This window comes from Cannabis sativa, chromosome 1 (genome assembly GCF_029168945.1).
Source record: "Cannabis sativa cultivar Pink pepper isolate KNU-18-1 chromosome 1, ASM2916894v1, whole genome shotgun sequence".
NCBI lineage: Eukaryota > Viridiplantae > Streptophyta > Magnoliopsida > Rosales > Cannabaceae > Cannabis > Cannabis sativa.
Window position 1 is genome coordinate 57,556,624 of NC_083601.1, and position 18,200 is coordinate 57,574,823.

Consider the following 18,200-nt stretch of genomic DNA (forward strand, 5'->3'; position numbering starts at 1 on the left):
TATTCGATCTCCATTGTTGGTCTTACAATAGTTAAATGTTTTCAATATAACCTCAAGACGCTAGACTTCGTCCCCCTTATGGATGGTTATTCGTTGAAAGCATTTAACACCGTAAGATCTCATATGATAAGTATTTTGTAAGTTTTCGTCTCTATTAGACTCTCCCCTGCGGTGACTACTTACAGATAAATTTATGAAGTATGAAACAATGGTGGAAGCTCATAAAATAAGATAACCTTGACTCTCGCCTACCGGGACAACGTTGGATACTTATTTTGATCGAATAAAAGGTTGCTAGAATGGTTTCTATTTTAGATGAGCTGACAACTTTATTCAATGAATGATACTTTGACTCTCGCCTACCGGGATACTGTATCAGTTTGTTGGAAACCTTGGAAATTATTTAAGATATGCTTGTTTTGTATTTTCACATGTCTTTGTTATTTGCTTAATGCTTGATAATTTCTGAATTGTGTGTGAATTTATATTGAACCATGTTTTTTTTCTGTTATTAATTCTAGTTTAATTTCGAATCTTCATTCTTGGTCTAACTTAGCTTGTTGTTTTTAATGGGGAAAATCCTAATGAATTGTCATCCATTAGACAAACATAACAGTGTTAGATCTCGTTAGATAAATATTTGTAAATGCAACATCTAGTTGTTCATCAATTGATGACACCTTAGACAAGTATTTACAATATGAAACAAGAAGATTATACAAATAAGAATAACTTTGACTCTCGCCTACCGGGACATCATTGGATTCTTATTTTAAATCGAAATTATCCTTTACTTATTCCTCTTAGCTTATTCATTTCGAATTTGCTTACATAGTATATCATTGGATGAATGGTTTATAAATCATTTGCTTATAATGTCATTCCTATTTTTTTTTCTTTTAAGAAATTGAATGGCGCATATAATTATATTCCCGACATTCTATCCCGAAATGATAAAAATCCTCAATCTTAGAATCTCCTACTTGTATATGCTTACTTTAGGCAAATTAAACTTAGAGTTAGATTAGTAGTGGTGGTCCAAGAGAGAAGAATACTCATGTATATTTGGTATTAATTTAAGTCTTTTACTTTAAATTTTAGATTCCAACCGTATGTTAATATGGAATGTGAGTTTAATATTATGGAATGTGAGTTTACTTTCCAGAATACAATACAGTTCAAATTTTAAGTAATTAATATCCATTTTCTATCAATGGATTCAAACTGTATGTTAATATGGAATGTGAGTTTAATATTCTGTGACCAAATCCACTTTGACTATTCTAAGAACTCTTTATTGTCACTAGACATAAGTCATCGAAAGACCACAACCACATATTTTATAAATCTATGGCATTTGTATCTTGTTTATAGTGGTTTTGACAAGATCCTTCTCTGCAAAGAGTCAATATGCCTATATCCACTGAAAGTATAATCATCTCATTCGAAGATGGAGGTACATTCAAGGGTGGATATGAGTTTTCATTATATTCTTAAGACAATCACTCTAGATTTTACCTTATACTTAAGAAATTTGAAATGTTTGAAAAATTTCATGAATTTCTAGCAATGGTGGAAAACCATTAAGGTAAGTGGTTAAAGATCTTGCAAACTGATAGGGGTGGAGAAATATTTGTTCGATATGCAGTTCAAAGATCATTAAGTTGATTTTTTGAATTATATCCAAACTTACCTCCCCAGAAATTAGATTTGCATATTGATGATAGTATAAGGTCTATGATTAGTTACTAATCGTTGCTTAGGTCCTTCTAAGGAAATACCCTAGTGATAGGAGAATTTCAGAATGATGAAATGATTGTGTACTTAGTATAATGAGAAATTTACACCTACCGACGAAATTTTTAAAAAAATATCATAACTAACGCTGATGTTTTTATGTGTGAAATTTTGGGCAGGTATATACGTGGTACAGTGTTTCTTTTTTTTCATTTTGTATGTACACGCTAGCTTATTTATTTTTATTTTTTTGCCTAAGCATCCATCTACTTTCTCTACATTATTTTTCTTTTTATTTATTCATTTATTTTGTTACTTTTTTTTTGTTAATGACATGACATCAACATATATCTTTCATTTTATTTTATTTATTTTTGAAAAACTTTATAATAATTTTTAACTTCATTTAGTTCTTTCTCCTTTTTTTTTTTATTTTTCCAAGTTTAAAAAGATTAATTTTTACTACATAAATAATTGTTTGGGTTTAAAAATTACATCATTGTAATTTTTTTTTAAGATGACTATTATGTGATAAGTATATATTTTTTCATCATCACTAAAGAAGATTAATCAGGGTCAAATGTAACATTTTAGTTTCTTTTACATTTTCTTAACAAATAAGTAATTAATCTTTAAACTTAAACAAAACAAAATTTAATGTATCATCAACTTGATAGGTTACTAAAAAGTATTTTTCTTTTTTTATCTTTAGATATTACAAGATTAAATTATAAATAAACTTATTTTTATAAAATTATTTTGATAGAGTTATAAAATAACTTGTAAATACAACAAATAGTATCTTAAACATCATACAAGTTATATTAAAAGAAAAAACAAAAAAATCAAACATTAAATTTAGACAAAATTAAATATACTAACCAATTCCATCAGTTACTAAAAAATTATTTTTTTATATAATAATTAAATGTAACTAAATTGTAGTTTTTATATACTTATTTTATTATTTTATAGAACACATTTGATGTATTTTAAAATTACTTATTATAATGAAACTACATAGTATCTTAAATTTATAAAAAATATAAAATAAAAAAAAAGTTATATTAATTTTGCTAATAAATTATATAATAATTTATTATATTTTTAATGTAATTTATTAGTTTCAAATACATTTGGAGGTAACATAAAGTATCTATATAATATATATATGTATAAATAATATAAATTCATTTAATAATATAATATAACTTAAAAATAAAATTATAGTTGTAAAAGTAAATAATTAGTAGGTAAACAACAATATGATTTTGAAAGTAATTAATTGGTATAGGTAACAAAAATGTAAATGAGATAATATTATCTCAAAGTAAAACTTATTAAAAAGAAATCAATTAGTATCATAGTACTTTACTTTTTAACGATATAACTTTTAAATACAAAATTAATCTTTTTTGGGTAGATTAGTCACAATAAAAAAAAAATACTTTTAGTATGGTACATATTTGATTTTGTTTGAGTTTATAAATTTTATTATTTTTTTGAACAATTTATAAAATAAACTAAATAATTACTTTTGATTTCAAATATATTCTTCGGTGACGGTAAAGAAAATGTACGTTTCTCACATATCAAAATGATACTTGAGGAGTAGATCGCAATAATATTATTTTTTAATCAAAATAATTAACAGTGTAATTGTTATTTATTTTTTAAATTATAAAAAACAAAAATAGATATAGATGCAAAAGAAAATAATAAAAAAAAAAAAAAATAGTCACCATACATAAAAGAAAAAATGATGAAAAAAAAATAAATGTGCCACTTGAATCTAAAACTAACATGAAAAAAGAGATATCATTTGTTTATATATGCGGTACAGTTACCGCTTATTGTATTATTTAAATTATTCATGGTATATTTGTTAATTACTTTATAATTAAGTATATAATTAAAAATTTCCCTAGTATAAACCATTACTAGATTCATGGATGACCTAATCGTAATCTTAAGAAAAGCTAGAACTGTTAACCAAGGTTTGCATGTTTGTTAGCTATTCTAAGTGATTAGGGGTGGACCATCCCATAGTCATTAGATAAGAAAGTGTTTGTTTCAACAAATACTACTTTTCTAAGAAAATGACTAAGTCTAAAAAACAAAGTAGCAAATAAAGGAGTTATTTTTCTTGATTCCAAAAGGGTTCAATCATCTTATTCTATATTAGATGGTCTCACTGCCTCTGTTGTCTTGACACAACCGAAGAGGACCATACCATTTAGTATTCTTAGAAAAAATTCACGGTACCTTGTTGTAGTGGGAGGGTTTCAAGGAACTCACCCTATTATGACTTGGGAGACACTTATGATTAAAATCCATTGTTAGTTTAAACAAGTTATGGATTGTCAGAATAAGAAACTAAGAAGAAAAGCCAAGAGAACTATGGTTAAAACCTTTCATATGGAACAACTAAAAGTTTTCTGTTACAAGGACAAGAAATGAAATTTTCATTAGTAAGTCTATTTAATGGACTTAACAAAACTTTCTATTCGTAGTATTATAGGTTTGAGATTATCTAAACCTATGGCTTGTGGTATACCTGGTTAATTAATTACTCTAGTGCTAGCAACTTACTTTAGTAAGATGCTGGAGCATTTTTCTAATGGTAATCTATAGAAGCTTCTCGACTTCTAGATATAAATTTTATTTATCTAAGGAAAAGTCTCAACTATTCCACAAAAGATAAGGCCAATGAAGGAATTCCTTGGATCAACAGTGAGAGGTCTCACATATGCTTTAGTATGCCTTAAACCAGACACATGCTGTTGAGTGGGAGTAATGAGTAGGCATCAGATTAATCCAAGAAAGGAACATTGGAACACAATCAAGTGAATCTTAAGATCAAGAAGAGGAACTATATGTTAGTCAATAAGGGTGTATTTGATGCTCTTAGACTACACCAAATTAAATTTATAGACTTGCCTTAGTGATAGAAAGTCTGCTGATTAGATGGTGATTACTCTGAGGGTGGAGTAGTGATTTTGGAGAAGTGTAAAAACCTATCTGAAGTCTCTAACTCTACCAGAGAGACTGAATGTTAATGTTGCAGGCAAGATACTTATTTAGTCTAAGGAAAGTTCTATACATTTTTGGCATTGTTCCAACATTTATTAACTACTAGTGTTACTTCTTGACTAACGCAAAAGTAGTTGCCAAAAAGTAAAGAATTCAGTATCCCTAAAGGAGTAGACATATAGAGAGGAATTTCACAATATCAAGAATTTTGTGATTTAGAAAATGTAATGGTGGAGGAAATGTTGTATTAAATACAACCAGTCAGATCCTATTACGAAGAGTACACTACAAACTACACTTGATCTAGATATGAAGGTGTTGAGATTATTTGAAATGCACTTTTTGTTTTATATTAGTGCAAGTGAGAGTTTGTTGGATTTTGTGCCCTAAATAAAACTCATTTCAATATAATCAGATTTACTAATTAATAAAGATCAGAAATCACATTTTATATTGCATGCTTCACATGATTTATTTCATGATTATAAATTCTATTAGGAACAGAACATATGTATTTGTTCATGATCATCGTGTTGTGAGCACAGTGGAATATAATCATGATTATATGTTCAAAAGTTCAATTCCCTGATTTGTCAGTTCACTGGATTTAGACTGGCATGATAATCAGCGATAGGTATACTTACACCTTGGATAAGTGTTATGTCATTTCCAGCGTATTGGCAAAGTTTACCAGTATGATATGTATGAAGTATACATTGGAAGGGACCGATATTGAACTTTGATTAGATATGATAAATTTACCGTAATATCTATTCAATTCAATATCACCTAGTTGATCCTAGATCAAATTATCTTAATCTTGACATGATAAAGTTCGATCTCAAGAGTGTTATTTGTGTTCTTTGATTTGTTAGTTAAGCCTACTTTTTGGTCAGGGTGATACGTACATTTTGGGAACACGATAGTACAATTGAGTGGGAGCGCTAAACATAGATATGGAATCTATAACTTCTATAGGTATTTAGAAGTGAAACGATGATTTCCTTCGAGCTTGGATGGATAGAGATAAATGATTGAGATCTCATTTTAGTGATTATATTATTTCACTAAAATATCATTTATATGTGGTCAAGTGTTTTAAGGATAAAATACATGAAAGGGTGTAATGGTAATTTTATCCCTATGCAATGTAGATCATCCATAGAGGATCATTGGTTATTGGGATTATAACAATGGATAATTAATAGCGTATCTATATCGTGGAACATATAGAGCGTTCTATGTAACTAAGAGTGCAATGCCAAGTTCTATGGTGGATGCAATGAGGAATTACTAAGTTAGTAATTTACTTAGTGAATTCTAGATCTACTTATTGAAAGCTCGGTTACATAAGCCCATGGTCTTCTCACTACTTGAGATAATACTACTTGCAGGCTCAGTTAATTGATTTTAGTTAATCAATTATAATTCTAAAATTAGACTATGTCTTATTTATGAATTTTCACTAAGCAATGGCTTAATTGTGAAGAAAAGAGGTTTTGGGGTCAATTTGTTAATTAAGAGACTTTGTATGGTCTAATTAATATATATTATAAATGACAATTTTATTTGATAATTATTTTAATTATTAAATAAATAGTTTTGGCATTTATAGGTTTGAATTGGAAAATATAGTATTATTGAAAAGAAGAATAAGTGGTTGAAATAAAGTGGCAAAAATTTAACTAGAAAGAGGTCCACTATCTTGTACGGCCAAGGTTGAGTTTTTGCCCAATATTTTATTCTTTTTTAATCCATATAATTCAACCCTAACCCTATTGAAGAATATTATTAAAGGAAGGCTATGGTCTCTTCATCCAAACTAATGCCTCCAAAGCTAATAACTTAGCTTTTGACGAGACCTCTTCCTTCTTCTTCTTCCTCTTCAATTTCAAAAACACTTAGCCTTTGTTTACCAAATTATATTCAGCCATTAGTGATTGAGTAAGTGCCCACACACATCAAGTTGGTCCACAATCATAGTATGTAAGACTGTGAAGAATCCAATCAACAATAAGGAGATTTCTCGGGCTCAAGGAAGGAGAGAAAGAGATCTAGGTTCAGATCTTGATAATGCTCTGCTACATAAAGGAATCACGGGCTAGAGATCTGAACAGAAGGAGTCATTATATTCCGCTGCACCCACTGTAAGATTTCTTAAACTTTATATGTGTTTATTTCATTTTTTTAGAAATTCATATTAGGATGTTAATGAAACATACTTGTTAGTAAATCTAGATCCTGGTAAAATAATTCAGACATGCATCAAATTGGAACCTTAGAGCATAGTGAAACTTACAAATTTCTTCTACGATATTAATATTACCCCTGCACCCAAACCCTGTTCGTTGGATGCGCCATCCACATATAACTTCAAGGTTTCCTCATCTCGCTGATCAGGTGGGATCTCTTCTGGAGTTATACCTTCTATCAAGAAATCAGCTAAAGCTTGGCCCTTAATGGATGTTCGAGGAAGGTATGTTCTGTCGAACTGCCCTAGTTAAATCGACCATTTTATCAATCTTCCAAAAGCATCTAGTTTTGATCAAACTTGTCTCAAGGGTTGATCGGTTAACACGGGTGAGCCTAGAAGTATGGCCGTAGTTTGTGAGACGCAGGGACTAGGCATAACGCGAGTTTTTCTATAGGGGGATGTCTGGATTCTACCCCTAGTAACCTTTTACTTACGTAGTAAATAGGTTGTTGGTGCTTGCCCTCTTCTCGCACAATAGATGCACTAATAGCATCTTCTGAGATGGCTAAATAAAGAAATAACGTCTCTCCAGTTATTGGTTTTGCCAAAATTGGAGGCGTTACGAGATGCCTTTTTATGCTCTGAAAGGCCTCTTTGCACTCTTTTGTCCACTCGAACTTTTTGTTGCCTCACAATATGTTGAAGAACAGCACACACTTATCAGCTGACTTAGAAATGAATTTTTTAAGTGCCACCATTCAACCTGTCAAGGCCTATACTGTTGGGTTTTATGACCTAAATAAAACTCATTTCAATATAATCGGATTTACTTATTAATATAGATAAGAAATAACATTTAATGTTGCATGGTTCACATGATTTATTTCATGATTATATGTACATAATGTATTTGAATTCATCTGAAACCCTTTTCACATACTTGATCCTGTTTATTGTGTCGTCAACACTTTGGAAAGTAAACATGCCTATGTGAATAAAGTTTCCTAGATTTATTAGACACGGGGTTTTACTGATATGATAATCTACAGCAGAGTTGACTTGCATTTGGAGAAGTGCTATGTTCTTTCCAGAGCATTGGTTAAAGTAAAGCTTAGGTTGGATGCATGGAGTATGCATCGGAAGGGACCAATATTGAACTTTGACTTAGATTTATTAAACTTACAGTAATATCTATTCAAGTCAATATCGCCTAGTTGATCCTAGATCAAATGATCTTAATCGTGTTATGATTAGGCTCAATCTCAAGAGTCTATTCATGTTCTTTGATTTGTTAGTTAAGCCTACTTTTGGGTCAGGGTGATAGGTACATTTTGGGAACACGGTAGTGCAATTGAGTGGGAGCGCTAACATAAACATGGAATCTATAGCTTCTATATGGCGAAAAGTAAGCAAAGGATGATCTCCTTCGAGCTTGACCAAACGAAAATACATGGTGGAGTACTCATTTCACATAAGCTGAAATATCATTCATACGGTGTTAAGTGTTTTAAGGATAAAATACATAGTAGGGTGTAACGGTAATCTAATCCCTTTACAGTGTAGATCATTCATATAGAGGATCATTGATCAAATTAGGATCATAACAATGGATAACTTATGATATGTTTATATGGTGGAACATATAGAGCATTCTATATACTGAGAGTGCAATTCTAAGTTCTATGCGTGGATTCAATGAAGAATTAATAAGTTAGTGAATTTAAGTAATAAATTCTTGATCTGCTTATTGGAAGCTCGGTTATATAGACCCATGGTCCCCCCACTAGTTGAGATAATATTGCTTGTAAGACTCGTATAATTGGTTTTGATTAATCATTTATAATTCTCAATTTAGACTATGTCTATTTGTGAATTTTTCACTAAGTAAGGGCGAAATTGTAAAGAAAGAGTTTTAGGGGCATATTTGTTAATTATGATACTTTGTATGGTTCAATTAATAAATATGATAAATGACAATATTATTTAATAATTATGGCATTTAAATGGTTGAATTTGAAAATTGGCATTTTTGAGAAAATTAGATGCAGAAATGATAAAACTGCAAAATTGCAAAAAGTGAGGCCCAAATCCATACTGTATAGGGCCGGCCACTTTTGTAGGGTTTTACCTCTGATATTTTCATTATATTAATGCCAAATAATTCAAACCTAACCCTAGTGGAATGCTATAAATAGATAGCGAAGGCTTCAGGAAATTTACACTTAACTTTCACACTTTTCATTCAGAAAAACCTGAGCCTCTCTCTCTCTACCTTGGCCGACCAATCCCTCTCTCTCTTCTTCCTTAAGATTTCGAAACACTTAGTGATTAGAGTAGTGCCCACATAGAGCAAGTGATACCTCAATCATAGCGAGGAAGATCGTGAAGAAAGACTTTCAACAAGAAGGAGTTTCAGCACTAAAGAATCAGAGAAAGAGATGCAGGTTCAGATTTTGATAATACTTTGCGAGAGAAAGGATACAAGGGTTAGAGATCTGAACGGAAGGAGTCATATTATTCCGCTGCACCCAATATAAGGTTTACTAAACTTTATATGTGTTTATTTCATCGTTTTAGAAAGATCATATTTATGTTGTTAATCAACATACTTGTGAGTAGATCTAAGATCCTGGTAAAATAATTTCCAACAACTGGTATCAGAGCCATGGTAATTGATTTGCTTGCAAGAAATTTGAGCTTAAAACGATTTTTTGATGTTTTGGATGGTATCATGTTGTATTGAGTGTTATATGATGATTGATTGATGTTTGTGAATTTTCGTGAAAAATAATTGAATATCTGTTTCTGGAATTATTTTTATAGGATAGTATGGAAAAAATTAAGCAAGTTACTTTTTTTTACAGAACTCAATTTCGATTTAATTTGAATTAGTTATGATTTTTTGAAGTTTCGAAAAAATCGGGTTGTGTCGCACCGAGAAACCACGCCCATGCAGCCCCTTGCGCGCCCATGGACAGTATGCCAAGAACAGCTTGCAATTTTTTCGTATTTCTTCGTTTTTTCATGCCTATTCATGGAATTAACTTCCGTTTTTTGTGTAGTTCTGTATTTATACATTTACTATTCCTAATTCAATTCTAATTATCATAAAGTTGCAGGAAAGGTACTTATTCAGTCTAAGGAAAGTTCTATACATCTTTGGCACCATTCCAAATTGCCTAAACTACTAGTGTTAATTTCTTGATTAACCAAAAGTAGTTGCCAAAAGGTATAGAATCCAGTATCCCAAAAAGAGTAGACATATAGAGAGGAATTTCACATTATCAATGATGCATACAAGTGTTGGAAATATTTTACCAGGATCAAGATTTACTACCAAGTATGTTTCATTAACATCCTAATATGAATTCTAAAACAATGAAATAAACACATAAGAGTTTAAGAAAACCTTACATTGGGTGCAGCAGAATATAATGACTCATTCCATTCAGATCTCTAGCCCTTGATTCCTTTCTGTAGCAGAGCATTATCAAGATCTGAATCTGGATCTCTTTCTCTCCTTCTTTGATGCTGATTTTCCACAGTCTTACATACTATGATTGAGATACCACTTGATGTGTGTGGGCACTACTCTATCACTCAAGGAATTTTGAAACATTTAGAGAAAAGAGAGAGAGGGGGGGCTAGGCTTTTTCTGAAAGAAACAATATGCAAAGTCATGAGTTTCCTGAAGCCAACACTTTCTATTTATAGAATGCCATCTAGGTTTAGGTTAGAATTGTATGGCATTAAAATAATGGAAAAATAAAATGGTAAAAGGCTTTGCATAGTGGGCGCCCATTTAAAGCAATTGGGCCTCACTTTGCAACTTTCTCATTTTGTTATTTTTCATTCCCATTTTCTCAAAAATGCCAATTTTCCAATTAAACCATTTAAATGTCAATTCTAATTATTTAATAACTAAAAATTAATTATTAAATAATATTGTAATTTAATATATTTATTAATTTAGACATGTAAAGTCTCTTAATTAATAAATAAACCTAGAATCTATTTTCTTTACAATTTCGCCCTTGCTTAGTGAAAATTCATAAATTAGACATAGTCTAACTTTAGAATTATAATTGATTAAACAAAATCAATTAACTGAGTCTTACAAGCAGTATGGTCTCAACTAGTATGGGGACAATGGGTCTATATAACCGAGCTTCCAATAAGTCGAACCGAATTGACCAAGTAAATTCCCTAACTTATTAATTCCTTATTGAATCCACACTTAGAACTTGGAATTGCACTCTCAGTCATATAGAACGCTCTATATGTTCCATGATATAGATACGTCATTAGTTATCCATTGTTATAATCCTAATTTGATCAATGACCCTCTAATAGATGATCTACATTGAATAGGCACTAAGTTACCGTTACACCTTCAATGTATTTTATCCTTAAAACACTTAGCTCCGTATAAATGATATTTCAGCGAAGTGAAATGAGATCTCCACCATTTATCTCTGTTAAGCCAAGCTCGAAGGATATCATTGTTACACTTCTAAATTCCTATAGAAGTTATAGACTCCATATTTATGTTAGCGCTCCCACTCAATTATATTATCATGTTCCCAAAATATACGTATCACCCTGACCCAAAAGTAGGCTTAAGATCGAACATGTATAATACTCTTGAGATCGAACCTAATCATATCAGGATTAAGATCATTTGATCTAGGATCAACAGGTGATATTGAATTGAATAGATATTACGGTAAATTTTAATATATCTAATCAAAGTTCAATATCGGTCCCTTTCGATGTATACTCCATACATCCGATACTGGTAAACTTTGCCAATGCCCTTGAAAGGACAACACTTATCCAAGGTGTAAAAATACCTATCGTTGATTATCATGTCAGTCTAAATCAAGTGAACTGATTAATCAGGGAATAAACTTTCGAACATATAATTAAGATTATATTCCACTGTGCTGACAACACTATAATCTTTAACAAATTCATATGTTTTGGACTTAAATAGAATTCATACATTATATACATATAATCATGAAATAAATCATGTGAACCATGCAAAATAAAATATTATTTCTGATCTTTATTAATAAGTAAATCTGATTATATTGAAATGAGTTTTATTTAGGGCACAAAACCCAACAACAAGAACACCTACAACATAAAAACATGCTTTTTCAATCTTCAACTTCAGCAAAAAATTCCAGATTAAAGGGGTAGGAAGACTACCTCAAGCTCTACTCAAATCCAAGCACCTAAACCACTAAAATCCTAGCATGATCCAAGGAAATTTTCAAGAATTAACCAAATTGATGAGATGAGAAAAAGAGAGGGTGAGGGAGTCGGTTTAGGGCCAAGAAAATCAGAGAAGAAAATGCCTTTTCATTTTACAAAATCCTATTGGTTGAAAATAAATTAAATGGTCAAAAAAACCAAAATGCCCCTAGGGCCATTATATAACATATGCACAACTCAAGGGAAAAGTTATCATTAATCAAACACACACAATTCAAATATATTTCAAATTATTCAATCAATTATAAAATGCCAAAATAAAATCCCGAAAGTGTATGTCGGTCCCGAATCTGGTTCAGCCTGAAATATCCAATTGTGACTAAGATGCGCCGATTTGTCAGAAAATATTGTAGAAGGACAAAATAAGTATTCTACATAATAATATAGTCCATAAGCTTGCTATAACATTAAAATTACAGTTTTACCCTTCTTGGGTCAAAATTACAAAAATGTCCCTAGCTCACAAACGGGGTCTTAACATGTCATTAATCAGTTTAATTCACATATATTTAATTATATCATAATATAATTCCACATAAATACACATTTAACTAGTTAGGGTTCACTGATCCATTTTTCTTAATCTTAGGGTATTACACTGACCTTATTACATACTTAACGATAACCAAGTAACCGTCCAACATTTTTTTGCAAGTAACAGGTGAGAGTATGAGTTTATTCGAGGCTCTGGGGTTTCTTCCCCACCTATGAATTCCTTCGTCTTCCTAAACCCAGCTCCCACCAACAAAGTAAGTCACTTCACCCTTATTTTCTGCATTTCTTTTCTTTTCTTTTTGACTTCTTGACTCTTTGTAAGTTTGTGATTGTTTAAACTCAAGGGAAGGAAATTTTCCTTTTTGATGCAGACTAGACCAGTAACTAAGCCATCGCCTACTGCTGAGAAATCAAATAGAGATTTACCAGATGACTTTTGAGTTCAATTACTGTACACAAGACTTGAAAATAAATATTAGTTGATTTTTTGCACGATTCTACAAATAAAAGATATTTAGAAGCTACACGAGGTGTCCATGGTTTTGTGTTAAAATCTGGCTTTCCAGAATCAAACTTGCTAGTCCTGTTAAATCATGTAACGCACGCTTATTTGAAATGCATGGACAGTGCCACCGCTCATCAAGTATTTGATAAAATGTCTGAAAGAAATATATTCTCTTGGACTGCTATGATTGTTGGGTCTACCGAGAATGGGTTATTCTTGTTGGGTTTTGTGTCCTAAATAAAACTCAATTCAATATAATCAGATTTACTAATTGATAAAGATCAGAAATCATTTTATGTTGCATGGTTCACATGATTTATTTCATGATTATGTTTAATGTATAAGTTCTACTAAGTTCAGAACATATGTATTTGTTCACGATTATAATGTTGTTAGCACAGTGGAATATAATCATGATTATATGTTCAAAATTTTAATTTCCTGATTTGTTAGTTCACTTGGTTTAGACTGACATGATAATCAGCGATAGGTATATTTACTCCTTGGATAAGTGTTATATCCTTTCCAGGGCATTGGCCAAGTTTATATTTATCATATGTATGGAGTATGCATTGGAAGGGACCGATATTGATCTTAGATAAGATATCATAAACTTACCGTTATATCTTTCTAAGTTAATATAAATGGTTGATCTTAGGTCTATGGATCTTAATCTTGACATGGTTAGGTTCGATCTCAAGAGTGTTATTTGTGTTCTTTGATTTGTTAGGTAAGCCTACCTTTTGGTATGGGTGATACGTACATTTTGGGAACATAATAGTACAATTGAGTGGAAGCGCTAAACATAGATATGGAATCTATCGCTTCTATAAGTTCTTAGAAGTGAAACGATGATTTTCTTCGAGCTTGGCTGAATAGAGATAAATGATTGAGATCTCATTTCAGTAATTATATTAGTTTACTAAAATATCATTTATAGGTAGCTAAGTGTTTTGAGGATAAAATACATTGAAGGGTAGAACGGTAAATTTGTCCCTATTCAATGTAGATCATCTATAGAGGATCCTTGACTATTAGGATTGTAACAATTGATAATTATAACGTATCCATATCGTGGTAATATATAGCATTCTATATAACTGAGAGTGTATTCAATTCCAAGTTCTATAGTGGTTCAATGAGGAATTAATAAGTTGAGAGTTTACTTAGTGAATTCTAGATCTACTTATTGAAAGCTCGGTTATATAGGCCCATGGTCCCCTCACTAGTTGAGATAATACTGCTTGCAGACTCAGTTAATTGATTTTAATTAATCAATTATAATTCTAAAATTAGACTATGTCTTATTTTATGAATTTTCACTAAGCAAGGGCTTAATTGTGAAGAAAAGAGGTTTTGGGGTCAATTTGTTAATTAAGAGACTTTGTATGGTCTAATTAATAAATTACATAAATGACAATTTTATTTAATAATTAATTATAATTATTAAATAAATAGTTTTGGCGTTTATAGGTTTGAATTTGAAAATATGGTATTACTAAAAAGAAGAATAAGTGGTTGAAATAAAGTGGAAAAAATCTAACTAGAGATTGGCTCACTTAAGTGTACGGCCAAGTGTGATTTATTGCGCAATATTTTATTCTTCTTTTATCCATATAATTCAACCCTAAGCCCTAGTTGAAACACTATAAAAGGAACATGATGCCCTCATCTCATCCACTTGAACTTTTGTCAACTTGACTATTCAACCAAACCTAGATGAGAGAGTTCCTTCCTTAGTGGTTTCAAACCTCCTTCATTGTTCTTCACTTATAATTCGAACCCTTAGTGATGAGTGACATGCCCACATATAGCAAGTCAAGTACTCAATCATAGTGAGTGAGACGGTGGTAACCAAACTCGAAGGAGAGAAAGAGAGATCTAGGTTCAGATTTTGATAATGCTCTGCTACCAAAAGGAATCAAGGGCTAGAGATCTTGAACAAAAGGAGTCATTATATTCTGCTGGAATCAATGTAAGGTTTTCTTAAACCCTTATGTGTTTATTTCATTGTTTTAGAGAGTTCATATTTAGGATGTTAATCAACATACTTGTTAGTAAATCTAGATCCTGGTAAAATATTCTTAACAATTCTATAATGGGTTTGAGTTCTTTTTTGAGACGATGAATCATGGAATCTTTCCAGATAAGTTTGCGTATTGTACTATTCTTCAGACATGTATTGGTTTGGACTGTATTCAATTGGGTAAAATGGTACATGCTCAAATTGTTGGAAGTGGCTTTTGATCTCTTACTTTTGTCAATATATCTCTTCTTAACATGTATGCGAAGTTGGGCTCCATAGAAGATTCATATAAGGTGTTTAGGAACATGAAAGGACATAATCAAGTCTCCTGGAATGCAATGATATCAGGATTCACATAAAAAAACCATCACTTAGAAGTGTTTGAATTTTTTCTCAAAATGAAGAATGAGGGAATTTCACCTAATATGTACACCATAATTAGTGTCTCAAATGTTGTTGGTAAATTAGGTGATACTGACAAGGGTAAAATAGTTCAGGCTTATGCTTTTGAACTTCATCTGGATTCTAACATTAATGTGGGAACTGCTTTAATAGACATGTACTCGAAATGTAAGTCTTTGTCTGATGCAAGATCCATTTTTGACTCAAATTTCACTAGCTGTGGAATTCATACCCCCATGGAATGCAATGATATCAGGCTATTCACAATGTGGGTACAGCCAATTAAGCTTTGGAACTATTTGTAACCATGTATGAGAAAGGTATTTGTCCAGACCTTTACACGTATTGTAGTGTGTTCAATGCAATATCTGTTGTAAAATGTACAGGTTTCATAAGGTAAGTTCATGGAATGGTTTTGAAGTCTAGATCAGTGTTCAAGACAAGTGTTTCCAATGCAATTGTTGATGCGTACGCTAAATGTGAGTTACTTGAAGATGTAAGGGCAGCTTTTGATAGGAGGGAAGAAAGAGACATAGTGTCTTGGACAACCTTAGTAGTGGCTTATTCTCAATGCTCTGAGTATGAGGAAGCACTTAAGACCTTCTCAAAAATGAGGGAAGATGGGTTTATACCCAATCAGTTTACTTTTTCTACCGTGCTTGATTAAGTGCTAGCCTTTCTTTGCTTGATTATGGCAGACAAGTCCATGGTCTTTTATGTAAGGCTGGCCCGGATGCTGATAAGTGTACAAAAAGTGCTCTTATTGACATGTATTCGATCCAAATGTGGCTTCATAACTGAGGCAACAATTATTTTCGAGAGGATTCCCAACCCTGATACTATTACATGGACTGTTATAATATCAAGTTATGCTCAACATGGTCTTGTGGAAGATGCTCTACTACTCTTTAAAAGAATCGAGCAAATGGATGTGAAGGCAAATGATGTTACCTTATTGTGCATCCTGTTTGCTTTCAGCCACATGGGTATGGTGGAAGAAGGTTTACTTTACTTTCAACGAAAGAAGGAATGTTATGGTTTGGTCTTTGGTCGTGTCGGTCGCCTTGCTGATGCTATTGACTTCATAGAAAAGATACCTATTGAGCCTAATGAAATGATCTGGCAGACCCTATTGGAAGCATGTAGGGTCCATGGAAATATTGAGTTGGGGAGTATTCAGCTACTTATGTTCTTCTTTCCAACACTTATATGGAGGCAGGGAGTTACGAAGATAGAATTAGTTTAAGACATATGATGAAAGACCAAGGTGTAAGAAAGGAAACAGGATGTAGTTGGATTTTTGTCAAAGGTGAAGTCCACAAATTTTATGCAAGAGATCAACTACATCAACAAAAGGACCATGTATATGCTAAGTTGGAGTTAAGGATGACAATCAATTCAATGAATTATGTGCCATATTTGAGCTACGAATAGTAACTGAAGTTGGACAAAAACTTGAGTTGCTTGGCGGAATTAGGATTAGCAAAAAGACTTGCGGGGAGGTCAGAGCCCTGACCCGACGGGGCGGCTATGAGAGCTAAAGGAAATTTGTCCTCCATTGTGTTAGCTAATCTGTTGTAGAGGTACTCTCTCTCTCTCTCTCTCTCTCTCTCTCTCTCCTTTTTATGACTTCTGTAAGAGCTTATGTTAGATTGTCATCGTGTTTGAGTAATTTCGGTTTAAATGTTTTATTATCATTGAGTTTTATCATTTCTTTTGTATAAATTCTTGTCATCAATCTTGCTCCATTTTCGAACTTCGATCAATACTTTTAACCAATTTATTATAAAGAGTTATTATGTTGTGTACTGAATTATTTCACTGTTTGTTCTTTATCTAAAATGAAACGTTAATGTTGTTCAGACATTAACCTAAGGTTTATGATATGACGATAATATTAGTCCTAAGTTTAACCTAAAGTTTTGTAATGCCAATTTTGTAAGACATATCTTGACTATTTTGGTTGAGACCATCTTATCTTGCTTCACCTCTTAATCAGTCTTTGACTACTAATTTCAAGATAATTTTGTTTATCTAAAGTTTAATATATATTTAACAGTTGTCAACTACTACTTTTGATTAATTGTGTTTGTTCTTTGTTAATTATTAGTGCCATTTATGTAAATATATGACAATTGTCTTCCCTATGTAAGGTGAGGGCCTCTAATAATATTATTGGTGCCATTTATATACATTTGATCTTGAGGCAATTCTAGAAGAAATACTATTTCTTATCCTTTTTGTCGATTAGATAATTATATTAATGAAGTTTGTACATGCTTGTGGCAATTAGATCCAAACTTTTTAATAGATTTCGTTATCATATTTTCTTTTAATTTTTTGCATGCATCATTATTGTATTTCGCCAAATAAGTTATTGATTGTGATTTAGACAATATGATGTGGAGTATGTTCTTTCAACAAATACACTATAGGTACAATATCTGTAATTACAAATTTACAATCTCTTAGTATCACTGGAGATGAAATAATGGATAGATGTAAAAAGAAAAATAAAAAATTAT

The 18,200-nt window shown here is 31.5% G+C and overlaps 1 pseudogene; it reads left to right on the forward strand.

The window, feature by feature from the left end:
• The first annotated feature begins 7,229 nt into the window (after nt 1-7,229).
• On the forward strand, nt 7,230-17,109 carry LOC133035332 (pentatricopeptide repeat-containing protein At3g09040, mitochondrial-like; annotated as a pseudogene).
• Nucleotides 17,110-18,200: the final 1,091 nt, after the last annotated feature.